General features: G+C 36.4%; 1 pseudogene; it reads left to right on the top strand.

The window, feature by feature from the left end:
* The first annotated feature begins 1969 nt into the window (after window positions 1–1969).
* The window catches only part of LOC101715047 (non-structural maintenance of chromosomes element 4 homolog A pseudogene), a 32641-nt pseudogene continuing 21217 nt past the window's right edge, over window positions 1970–13393 (top strand).

The following is a 13393-nucleotide window of genomic DNA, read 5'->3' as shown; positions in this document are numbered from 1 at the left end:
ACATTTATTTGGATGTGAAGAAGGTATCAAAATTACAGGGGAATGACTTGACTTTTATGGGTCTGGGTTTGAACCAAGGTGACCTTCTTTCTGTTTTAAAACCATAAACCTCTGCAACTAAGCTAGCTAGAGGAAACTGTGTTAAGATGCTCCTCACCAATTAACTGAGACCCACAGCTTCATGTCTTCCTCTTTAGCTCTTTGCCAGAAAACCCTAAAATGATCCTTCACAACTACATAATTATATTGTTAAGCCAGTAGAGAACGAACCCAAAAGATTAAATTGTCGAAAGTATATTGCCAGCAGAGTTCAAGTGATACGCTTACAAAAGACAAACAATTTGAGGACTATGAAATGTTTCTAATTCCTGAAAATTCCACTCCACTGGTCTTTCAGAATCCTCGGGAGTTATTCAGCAGCTGTTTTACTACCACTTTCTTTCCAGTTCTCTATTCCTTCAGGAATACTTTCCTTAGGAAACTACCTCCAACACCAATAGCAACAGCTGCCAAAAACCCACGTAAGGTTCTTGTTTTAGTGCACGAACCAGAAATAAATGTTTTCAAGAGCACTAAAGTTAGCCCCATGGTTAGTGTTGTACCACAAAATAAGGGGAGGCAATTTCACACTTTTTTCAGAACTTTTATTCCAAATTACTCATCCAGATAATCTGATTCATTAATTCCAGATATAAGCTGTCACTTTAAAATTGACAGGTATGCAGTTCAGTGTATAGGACAGAAAAACTGCTGTCTCTCACAAGCAGTTTGTTCCATTGACCTCTGGCAGACGAGTAATGGCAGAAAGCCCAGTACCAGTCAGTGCAGAAACAATCCCTTTCTGAATCTAGAAAATAATATTGAAACTATTTCCAAATGCGTTTGTGTCAGGGATAAATTCTGGTCTATGCAGTCAGCTCTATGTAGCTTTGATAAAACAAAAAGTTCCTACTTCAAAGAAATAAGACATGTTCAGATATTTGTACATAATCTTAATACTTCAAAAAATAATTCCTATTTAGAATGTCCTCCTTTTCATTGCCCACCTAAACTGCCATTTCACAAGGCCCAGATGCATCTTCAAATGCTAAAGAATATAAACCTGTTCTCAACTCAGTATTACATTAGAATCAGCTAAGGAGTTTTTTTTTTTTAAAAAACGAACTAACAATGCTCAGTCCTCACACCACAATTGAACTGAAGTCTTCAGAGAGCTGGGCCTGGTGATTTTCATATGCAGTCTGGATTGGAATGTCTAGTGTGGCTGTTAAGAAAAGAGGGATACAGATTCAAAAAATTAGACTCAGAGTTCCCATTTTAACACTCTCTAAATATGTGACTCTGGGCAAATTATTCAGCCTCTTAGAGTCTCATTTTCTTCACCTGGAAAATGAATTCAATGATAGAATTTACCACTCAGGGTTATTTTGTGGGTTGGAGGAGATAATTTATGTTCTCTGCATAATATAGAGTATGCATGCAATAAATGCTATTATTATTATTATTAAATCAGAAGCTAAGGAAAATCTTTAATAACCATTCTGTCTAAAATCATAATTTTTAATGCTATAAAAGCTTGAGAAATATTAGTACAAAGAGATTCAATGGCATATATTTGAGAAAAACATTTATTAAGCCAGACACAGTTTTGATTCAGACTCCAAGTCCACTGTCCCACTACCCTCCTTTTATTTCACTTTAGCAACTGTATTAAATGCTATGTGTCAGCTGTGGTGCAGATGTGGTGGTGCAGGCCTGTAATCCCAGCACTTGGGAGGCTGAGGCAGGAGGATCACTGAAAGTTTCAGGCCAGCCTTGGCTACATAGTGAGTTCAAGTCCAGCCTGAACTATGTAGCAAATCCCTATCTAAATCAATCAATCAATCAATGCATGAATGCTACATAACTAACTCTAAGGTAGATTCTTGGAACAAAATGATTATGCCAAGTTTGAAGAATATAAACCAGTATGATCTTCTCTGAGGATCCTGGTCTGGTTGAAGTGTCCAATGCGAAAACAAGTAATGATGGCAATGTATTATGTGCTTTTGTAGATGCAGTGAGTTTAAAATTCTATAGGGTCATGAAAGACATGGTTAATTCTAAGTGGGTTAATGAAGATTACACTGTACAGGTAATGACAACTCTATCTCAAAAGATGAATAGAGAATTTACAGATATGAAGAGATATGGACAATGGACATTTTAGGCAGAGGGAAGAATGAAAAAAAAGGGATTCTACCTCACATGGCTCTCAGTTCTATCTTCTTGCAATAACTCCTAGAACACTTTGTCTTTACAATACATTTGTCAAACAATAATATTTCATGTTGTGTCACTTCTTCTATTATTGCCTTGAACTATTTATTACCTGTGTTATTTAATTTTTCATGTTATGGCACCATATAAAAATTTAAGCTTGAAGGACAGAAAACAAGTAGATCATATCTCCCACAATGCTTTGCACATGCTCTTTAATTGAATGGGTATTTAATAAATACTTGTTGACTCAATTATGTACAACTAGAAAAACCTAATAAAATTAAACATACATATTAAATTCACTACAGAACACCAGCACCTTCTGTGAAGTAAAGTTTGTTCATTCCTTTTGATTATTTTTATTATAGGCTTCAAAATGAGTAATCGGGCTTCTTCAGTATTACTATGGTATACCAATGCCAACAGATACACCAAGTATTAAGTTTTTGCATATTTATAACACCCTGTTCTATTTTTATTGACCCAAATCAACAAGGACCTCAAAGTAAGGGCTTGGAAGTCATTGTTGAAAACTGATGACTGCAACAAATCTTGACCAATCAATCTAGTCCTCACAGTTTTCAAACAAGTCTCAGACACTCTGATGAAAACAGAAAAATTAGAAAAGCTATTTTTTCACTCTCTAGTGTCATCCTATAAAGGTTGGTTGGCCTGAGGAAACCAGAGAACCTAATGCTCGAGAAGGATTTGGAATTATATTTCTTACAAAGAGGAGAGAGTTTGAATTGAATGAAAAAAATCAGTCCCTTCTATAATTCAAGATGTTTCATATATGCAATAAAAAGATTAAATGAATGTACAATAAGTCCCTGAGTTACGAACCAGTTCCATTCTGAGAGAACCTTCATAAATCGGACTTGTTCGTAAGTCTGACAAAGTAAGCCTTATATACCTTTGACACAAATACACAATGTATATTGCTTTTTGTTTCCTAGCAATCCCCTCTGCATCACCACTGCTTTTCTTCTTGCTTCTGGACATCCTAGGCTCTGATTGAGCTCTGTTCGGCTGTACACTGTCACATGGTACAGTAAGCACACAGCAGCACAGCTGCGACAATGTCCAGCTGACACGAGAGCTACTTCCACAATTTGTTCGCATCTACGAATGTTCATAATTTGAGGTCCGTTTGTAGCTATGCAAGTTTGTAACTCGAATGTTCACAAATCGGGAACTTACTGTATGTGAAATAACAAACTCAAATGTTTCCCACACTGTAGGTGTACCTGAGCAGCCTTATATATGTACTATGAATGAAGATCTTTCCCTTGGTGACCATACTTCATTTGGCAGAGATCACCCCAATGCTGATAGAGATGGGAAAAGTGGAATATTCAAGAAAAAAACAGTGATCATACAGTGAAGAATTTGATTAGCTACTATAATGGAAAATGAATAAATAATAAGATAGACAATCAAAATACAACCGATAAGTGAAATGGCTAAGTAAATTATGCTAGATTAACAAGATAGAATATCAAACAACCATTAAAAATTAGAATCATGGACAAATATTAATGTGTTAATTGAAAAAAGAAAACATAAAACTGTGTGTATATAATGGCTGAACTGATTTAAAATTGTGTAGGCCAGCACCAAAATAAAAATAATTATGTCAGATCAGTGTAGTCATATAATATTTATTAACTATATTAATAATAAAAGTATTTGATAAACAGATAAAGTATAAATCAATTCTATCCAGCTTTACAATATATGATAATTTTTTTCTGAAAGTGAATTGATTTTTCTTATTCTATTTTCCTTATGCTGATGTTAATAAACATATATTCATTGAACCCTTATTAAGAAATAGTAGGAAGACCACCTGCCTCACAAGTGCAAGATCCTGAGTTTGATCCCCACTACCAAAAAAAAACCCAAAACAAAACAAAACAAAATGAAGAAATAGTAGGAAGATTAGGTAGGATTAAAAAGTAATTCATTTATGTTCTTGGTTGCGGGAGGAAGATATTTTGAGAGTAAATATTTGTTGTAAAATCTATTGAGAAAAAAAATTGTAGATCATTTAAAATGGTTATAGAGATAATATTTTTAAATGGCCTATATAATAGTGGTTGTACATGGAAATGTGGAGGAGAAACTACAATGAAAAGGTTGGATAACTGTGTTTTGAGTCCCATTACTGTACATGAAACCACTATTCCTTGAAATAAAAACATAAAACAGAAGTGCTCCTTTTCCCTTGGAATCAATCCTAAACTGCTTTGAAAGTATATACTATTATGATAAGAAACTATGTCAAATAGTGAATGTAAATTTAAACATGCACTTCTAGAGTATGGGAAAACATTTAAAACTGTCTCCTTATTTACAAATATTTATGGCATCTATGAAGGTCCAGCAAGATGAAGACTACCTGCCCTCTTCCTTTCACATAAAGACAAAAATAAAAACAAAAAAAATGAATCAACTGAATGCTTAAGTCAATAAAGAAGCAGACTAGTAAGAGGGTATTGAATATTTATCCAAATAATAGATGTAATTGAATGATACCAACCACTGTCCTCTTAATGACAACTTGAATTTGTTCAGTGCCTTAGTCAGCAATATTTTAACATAGTCTAGGTACTCACAGCCTAAATCCCTGAAGATAATTGTTCTATCAAAGTAAATACATTTTATTCTCCTGCCACCAGTTTTTTTCCCATTTCAGGGGACATTAGCTGGTCATTATGAAGTGGTTTGACTGGATAATGTAATGAAAATAAAGCAATAGTGCGTTTCCCTGCACCAGGCACCCAAGTCCCACAGGGAGACATACTGTGCTATTCTAATGAATTTCCATAATCTGTGTAGAAGCCTGGACACTTCTAGAAGGCTGATGTGGATGGATGGTAGTAGTAAAGTTAGAAACAAGGGAGCTGAGTCACCCCCTTCTCTCTATTTAACTCCAAACAGCACCCAAGGTTATTCCTGTTTCCATTATCTGAAGAGGGGTAGAAAATAAAATATCAAAACCCTAGGAGATCACTGATGCCCAAGATGAGAGCACAGGCACCGAAGTACTGGTGCCATGGGAGATTCAGCAGCCCTCAAAATCATGCATTCCTTAAGCAATACTCTATGCTCTGGAACTTTCTCATTTCCTCTATTCATCTCAACTATCCTGGAATCTATCAGCTCTTTGCTAGAGAATGGTGGATTAATAGATTATTCAGATAAATCAGTGCTTCACAACTTGTTAAACTGTGAAGATTTTCTTAAACGACAAAAAGTTGATCATTTAATATTGGTTGATGAAAATATAAATAGTACTTAATGACAAAAATGTTATTACAAATTCAGTAATATTTGTTAGTGAATTTGTATTTTACTAATTAAGTCAACATCTACATAGGTTGGGAGTGAATGCTACACATATACATGCTACTTCTTATTGATTCTGTTTGCAGAAACCAGTTGGCATACAGTGAGTGATATGAATCCCTTACATCAGCTTTTGGCATACTATGCGAAGATTAGAAGTTGGCAATCATTAATATAAATTAGCTATAATTTATTTAGGTTTCTTTCATAACTGGCACATTAGGATTTGTTATAATAAACATAATTTTATTGAGAATTGTATGAGGTTGATATAATGCTCTGTGGTACATGTAATAAATAGAGCACACAGATATTACCTCATTGGAACACAGATATACAAACTGTTAATTGGCAAAGTGGAGACTCAAACCCAGATCTGTCTTGTTACAAAGGCCATGCACTTAATTTCCAAACCATATTGCCTTCTCATTACATATTCTTGAGGTAACTATGCTTCAATTTACTGTTTCCTTAATCAAGTTAAATAGCACATAAAACCTTTCAGGAATGATGCTAAGGGGGAGCGTTGTAATCTACTGGCGGAATTAATTAGAGATAAATTCCTGAAATCACACTTGTGTGCTAATCTACTAATGCTAAAGAATATGATCAAAACACAGTACAGTGAAACAACTTTTTAAAAATCACTTGGAGAAATGCATATTAGGTGATGTATTAAATGGGTCAAAATGGAAATATTTGGTTCTGTTTTAGGCTTCAATCCCTTTTTTTTTTCTTTTACTGGGGATCGAACTCAGGACCTAGTGCTTGCAAGGCAGGTGGTGGAACCACTGAGCTAAAACCCCAGCCATTTGGTTCTGTTCTAATAAACAGTGAAAAGTAATGTAGCTCAAGAGAAAAGGAGCTTTTAAAGAAGAGTTGGTTAAATGTATGATTACAGAAGATTACCAGTTCTCAAAGTTTAGTCTCTGTATTAGAGATAACTGAGTTCAGTGAAGATTTATAGGCAGTTGGAAAGGGATTGGGCCCAAGATAGGGTCAGAATAGAGATGAGGCAAATCAGGTCTGTGGTGAGTTCATACGAACTAGTCCCCAGTATGGAAACTAAATGGCTAGGCCTGTAACCCTCACCAGAAATAAACAGCAGCTTAGTGCTGTACTGTAACTAGCACCGTCTGGTCCAGTAAGCCTGAACAATGTGATGAACACATAGAAACAAGGTAATGAACACATAGATAGATGACCAGAATACTTTGACCCTCACTCCTACCCCTTGTTCTTCTCTGTGCTACGTACCTGTTTTTCTATTAAATCAATATTAGCTAAGTGACTGCATTTATAATCTTATAGTTTGGTTATAGTTTGACCCAAGATAATCTACAATGTGATTTTAATGTATAATTCTCCATCCCCCAGAAAAAGATCCTCAGTGGCAGCCCACTTTCACAAACTCTCTTGCCTCCTAGAAGCTTTCTCTTAATAAAACTTTCCCACTCTTCACTTTCTTTGTTTTTGAGTTCATTCTTTGGCTTCATGAGACATAACTTGGCATATCTAAGGGGTTGGGGGTTACTTCTCGGTAGCATTCAGACATGGGGATTTGTCAGAAATAAAAATTCTCAGTTCATTCACCTGCCAGTCCCAGAGCTCCTAGATCAGAAGTTCTAGGAATGGGGCCCAGCACTCCATGGTTTCACAAAGCCTCTAGGTAATTCTTATGTTCATTTTGGCAAGTTGTAGCACTATCAAACTAGACAGTTATTGGGGAGAATGGCAGAGCTATAAGCAAACTAATAACAAAGGCAAGATTTTGGTCAGGGGAAAACTAAGTATAGCAAGATTGGAATAATACAGTAATTATAATTTAGTAATATTATGTGTTATATGACAACAATATACATGATTTAGAGTCACACCAACCTGGGCTTGAGATTTAGCTTACTAGCTGTGTAATTTGGGGCACGAACTTAACCACTCATGAACCTCAGTTCTCATATCTGTCAAATGAGGATAAAAATAGTAACTTTCTTCATATAATTGTGTGATAATTAAGTCAACCCATGTGACACACTTAGAACATGACATATAATTAATGTTTAGTAAACATAAATTATAATTGGATGGATGTTATCTTTCTTCAGTTGGAGCTAGCTTGGTCTAAAGGTACAGGGAGGCATATCTATTATGTTCACAAAAGGAAGCTTTATGCTACTGAGACCAGAAAGTAAAGCAACAAAGGGCAAAGGCCTGAGAAGAACTAAATAATCTGTGTAAACTAAAAGATAAGCTTTAAAAAGTTGGAGCTGCAAGGAAGAAAAGGTGTAGGGGTGGTGGGAGGGGAAGGGGAAAGGGAAGAAGAGAAAGGAAAAATTATGAGAAAAGAAAAAAAAATGGAAATAAAGTCTATATAAATAGGGAAGAGTGGAGGGGGTGAAGGGCGCACAGGTAATGGGGAAAAAATAAGAACCAAGATACATCATGTACAGGTCCAAGCACCCAATGATAAATGTAAACGTATCGTATACCTAAAATGTACCAATAAAAGATTTTAAGAAAAAAATAAGTTGGAGCTGCAAAAGACAAAAAACTGAAAAAATCCACTACCAATAGAAAGCCTGGCAAAACAGTAAAAAACCTAAAGCAACCCAAGGCAAACCTGAACTTTTATACATTCTCTGCCCCAAAGAGCTGTAGATAGGTTTTTAGATCCAGGTGTTTCCTTTGTGTCCTCTTGCCTCCTTCACCTAGTTAGGGATTTTCTGTGTTCTTTCTAATAAACTACACCCCAGTCTGTTTCTCACTACTTTCTGTTTTGTCCTGTACTTCTTCAACACCTTAGAGCAAGAACCTGGAGGGGAAGAGAGCTGGATACTACCCCTCCAGAGTGAGGATGAAGGAATACAAAGGGATACAAATGTTCATTTACCTGTTTGTGAAACATTATCTCTGCAAGCATTCAAGGAAGTATTGCAAAGATGAGTTTATCTAGATATAACCCCATCATGACATTTTATTAGTGCATATTAGTTGATCCATATAGTATGCTGACTTGAATTATTTAGTGTGTAAGATTATCTTGTTCTTACCCCACACTCTGAATCCACAAACTACTAAAGCTGATGCAGACATAAAACAGTACTTCAAGTTTTTTTCCATTAACATTATTGGTACATGGGCCAGGGATTTAGCTCAGTGGTTTTGCCACCCTGCTGTGACCAAAAAAAAAAAATTATTGGTACTTTTTAGGTATACAGTACAGTTCCATTGGTCATTGGGATCTTATACATTTACATGATGTATCTTGGTTCTTATTTTTTTCCTATGCCCCTGCCCTACCTTCAACCCCTCCATCTCTCCCTATTTACAAAGACTTTGTTTCAATTTTGTTCCTTTTCTCATATTTTTTCTTTTCCCTTCTTTTCTTTCCCCTATCCCTCCTAATTCCCCTACTCCCTTTAGAACTTTTCTTCCTATTTCACAATATCAAATATATATTTTGATCCTTATTTACACTTAATTTTTCACACCAGAGAAACTATTCGGTATATACACATATGTGTCCTATTTATTTCACTTAAGAGTATCCTCTCAATGTGCATCCAGCTATAAATGTCTAGTTTCTCATTCTTTATGGCTGAGTAGTACTCCATTTTATAAAAATAAACAGTTCTTTATCCAGTCTCCAGTTGATGGGCAATTGGGCTGTTTCCAGGTTTTAGCTATTACAAATGGTGCCACTATAAACATGGGTGAGCATATATCACTGTGGTATGATTCTTTTAATCCTTTTGGGAAGGTAACCAGTAGAGGGATAGCTGGGTCAAATGGGATTTCCAATACTAGTTGTTTGAGTTATCTCTACATTGATTTCCATAGTGTTTGCACTAGTCTGCACTCCCACCAACAATGAAGAAGGGTTTCTTTCTTCCCACAACCCCGTCTGCATTTGTTATTGGTTGATTTCTTGATAGCAGTCATTCATTCTTTCTGGGGTGAGGTGGAATCTCAGTGTTGTTTTCACCTGCATCTCTCCAATGACCAGTGATGTTGAACATTTTTTCATATATTTATTTCCTGCTTCTACTTCTTTGTCTGAGAAATGTCTGTTCATTTCAGATGCCATTTTTGAATTGGGTCTTTATATTTGGGGGGTCTGATTGGTAGACCTTTGTCTGAGGAACAGCTGGTAAAAATTTTTTCCCACATTGTAGGTTGTCTTAGCTCTGTTGCTAGTTTCTATTGCAGTGCAGAAGCTTTTTAATAAGATGAGATCCCAGTTGTTGATTCATTGTGCTAGCTCCTGTGCTACTGAGGATTTATTCATAAAGTCTTTACCTATGCCAATGTTTTCAAGAGTTCTACCTAACTTCTCTTCCACCAAGTTTAGTGTTTCTATTTTAATATTTAGATCTTTAATCCACTTTGATTTTAGTTTAGTGCATGGTGAAAGATAGCGGTCTAGTTTTAATCTTTGACAAGTTGAAATCCAGTTTATCCAATGCCATTTATTAAAGTGAGCATGGTTGGCTCCTTTGTTGAAGATGATGTAGCAGAGTATGTTTGGAGTTGTTTCTGTATCTTCTAGTCTATTCCACTGAACCTTGGTTCTGTTTCTTTGCCAGTACCATGCTGTTTTTATCATAGTGGCTTTGTAGTATAGTTTCAAGTTGGGGATTGTGATACCACCTGCCGTGTTTCTGTTGCCTAGAACTGCTTTTGCTATTCTAGGTCTGTTCTTGTTCTAAATGAACTTTTGGGTTGTTTTCTCTAGTTCTGTGAAATATACTGTTGGGATTTCAATTGGGATTGCATTGAATCTCTATAGTAGTTTTGGAAGTATGGCTATTTTCACTATGTTGGTTCTTCCTACCCAGGAATAAGGGCTGTCTTTCCAGTTTCTCATATCCTCTTTAATCTTGATCTCTTTTTTAAGTGTTGTAGTTCTCAATGTGGAGGTCTTTTGCTTCCTTTTGTTAACTTGATTCCTAGATATTTCATTTTTTTGGATGCTATTGTGAAAGGGATTGTTTCCCTAATTTCTCTCTCAATGAGTCTGTTATTTGTGTAGAAGAAGGCTATTGATTTTTGAGTGTTTACCTTGTATCCAGCTACTCTACTGTATCTGTCAAGTCTGGAAGTCTTCTGGCAGAGTTTTTTGGGTCTTCAATGTAGAGTATCAATGTAGAGTACTTCACTTTCTTTTCGCCTTCTCATTTCTTTCTTTACCAGCATAGCTATTTGCAGTGACTATCCTAGGAAAGTTGTGTAACACTTTGAGCTGATTTTGAAGATAATTTTAAACAATTTTAAATTGTTTAGAAAACTGCATCAAACATTAAATATTTTAAATAAAAATCACAGATTACAGAACTGAAAAAAGTCTTGAATTCACATTCTAGATCTGCCTTTCACTAGTTCTGTGGTTTTGGGTGATTTAAACTCTAGCCCTCAGGGCAGATCCCAGCCAGGGCTTGGCCCAGATACCAGTGGCTCAGGCCCAAAAGCCCAATGAAAAGAGCAGCCCAGAAAAGAGCTGCACAGGCACACAAGCATCAGCCAGAGGCCTGCCCCATACCATCAGTAAGTACGTGGAGACCCTTGCCCGAATCCTGCTCAGACACCAGGGTCTGGGGTGCACAGCTCCCAGCCAAAGGCCCTCCCAGACAACAGCTACATAAAGGGGCAGGCCCCAGCCAGGGCATGCCTAAATACCATCCCAACCGTGCACAGGCTCCAGCCAGAAGGCAACCCATACAACAGGTCGGCACAGGGACCCAGAAGGCAACCATTCTGAACCCACCAATTGGTACACTGGTGAGCAGCGGGGAAAAGGTTGCTCCATGGCTTACTGAGAATTGAAGACTACTGGATGAGCAAATAGTTGCCTCACCAAAGGCACAGCAGGCTGCATATGGTGACATGAGAAAATATGTAAGTAAGTCTCAAAACCAGACTTCCAGATCACCTAAGGCAACCACAAAGGGCAACGAGATGGAACAATCTGATACTCAACAACCTGGATTCCCTGAACTGGCAATGAAAGAGGAACTGGAAAGAATGAAATCATAAATAATTTCTAAGATAACAAAAGAGATTGTGACCATAGTGTAAGACCTGATTAATAAATCTACAGAGGACACAGATAAAAAAAAAAGGAGCTGAGGAACATGATGGAATCAGAAGTCAGAACATAGGAAACAAATGGAATCCATAAAACAGATGCAAACAGATATCAAGGAGATTAAAAACTCCATTAAATGTTACACAGCAGAATGAGCCAATGCAAGGATAGAATTTCAGATATAGAAGATAAGATAGCAGTTAATGACCTGGAAAAGAAAAATTTCTCAAAAATAGTAAGGGACCATGAGAAATCAATCCAGCAGCTTCTAGACAATGGAAAGAAGACTGATCAGAGTCAAATAAGAAACAGAAGAGGTGCAGATGACATGAAAAACTATTCACAGAAGTGATTCCAGAAAACTTCCCAAGTAGAGGAAAAGAACTTGACATACAGATAAGTGAGGCATATAGGACTCCAACTAGCCATGATAAAAAAAAAAATCTACACATAGGCATATAATAGTTAAGATTCCAGAAACACAACAGAAGAACAAAATTCTACAAGCAGTCAGAGAAAAGAAACAAATCACATACAATGGAAAGCCCATCAGGATCACAGCAGACTTCTCAACACAAGGCAAGAAGAGCTTGTAGTGACATATTCAAGCCCTAAGAGAAAACAACCTCCAACCCAGATTGATGTACCCTGCAAAACTATCTTTCAAAACTGATGGAGAAATAAGATACTTTCATGACAAAGAGCACCTGAGGAACTTCATGAATACCAAACCAGGACTCCAAGAAATTCTAAACAATATCTGAGGAAAAGACAATGAGGTTCACAATCCCAAGAAGCCCAGAAGAATGAATCCATCAGGCATGACAAGAGATTAAATGCAAAAGGGGAGAATCCAACAAAAACAAAAAGTCATGACAAGGATAAGTCAATATGTATCAGTTATAACCATCAATGTTAATGGTCTCAATTCACCAAAAGAAAGAGACTGGCAGAATGGGTCAAGAAGCAAGATCCAACAATATGCTGCATACAAGAAACATACTTAATTGAAAAGGAAACTCATAGACTGAAGGTTAAAGGGTGGAAAACAATACTCCATGTGTTAGGAACCCCCCCAAAAAGCAGGAGTAGCTATCCTCTTTGCAGATCAAGTAGATTTCAAACCAACACTGATTAAGAGAGACAAAGAAGGACACTCCAACCCTGTAAAGGGAACAATCCCAACAGGAAGAAATGACAATCATAAATATATATGCACCAAACCCTACTGTGCCCAACTATATAAAACAAATATTAATGGACATGGAAAATGAAATAAGCACTAATACAATTGTAGTGGGGGAACTCAATACCTCACTGTCACAAATAGGTAGATCAACTAGATAAAAAATAAACAATGAAATATTAGAACTCAATCAAACTCTTGAACAAATGAACTTAACAGATGTTTACAGAGAGTTCCATCCCACACAATCAGAATACACATTGTTTTCACCTGCACATGGTTCGTTCTCCAAAATAGACTATATGCTCACTAATAAAACATGTTTAAGTAAGTACAAAGGAATTGAAGTTATCCCTTGCATATTATCAGAGCATAGTGCAATGAAATTGGAGATCAATAGCAAAAGAAACTGCAAGAATTTCATAGACACATGGAAACTGAACAACACACTTCTGGAGAACCAATGGGTCACAGAGGAAATTAAAGCAATCAGTTTCTACAATTAAGTGACA

The sequence above is a fragment of the Heterocephalus glaber genome, unplaced genomic scaffold, assembly GCF_053883595.1.
Source record: "Heterocephalus glaber isolate CG9 unplaced genomic scaffold, H.glaber_assembly_v1.0 deba00001613, whole genome shotgun sequence".
Classification (NCBI taxonomy): Eukaryota; Metazoa; Chordata; class Mammalia; order Rodentia; family Bathyergidae; genus Heterocephalus; species Heterocephalus glaber.
The sequence above is the reverse complement of the archived record's forward strand: the minus strand, read 5'-3'. Positions and strand labels throughout refer to the sequence as shown.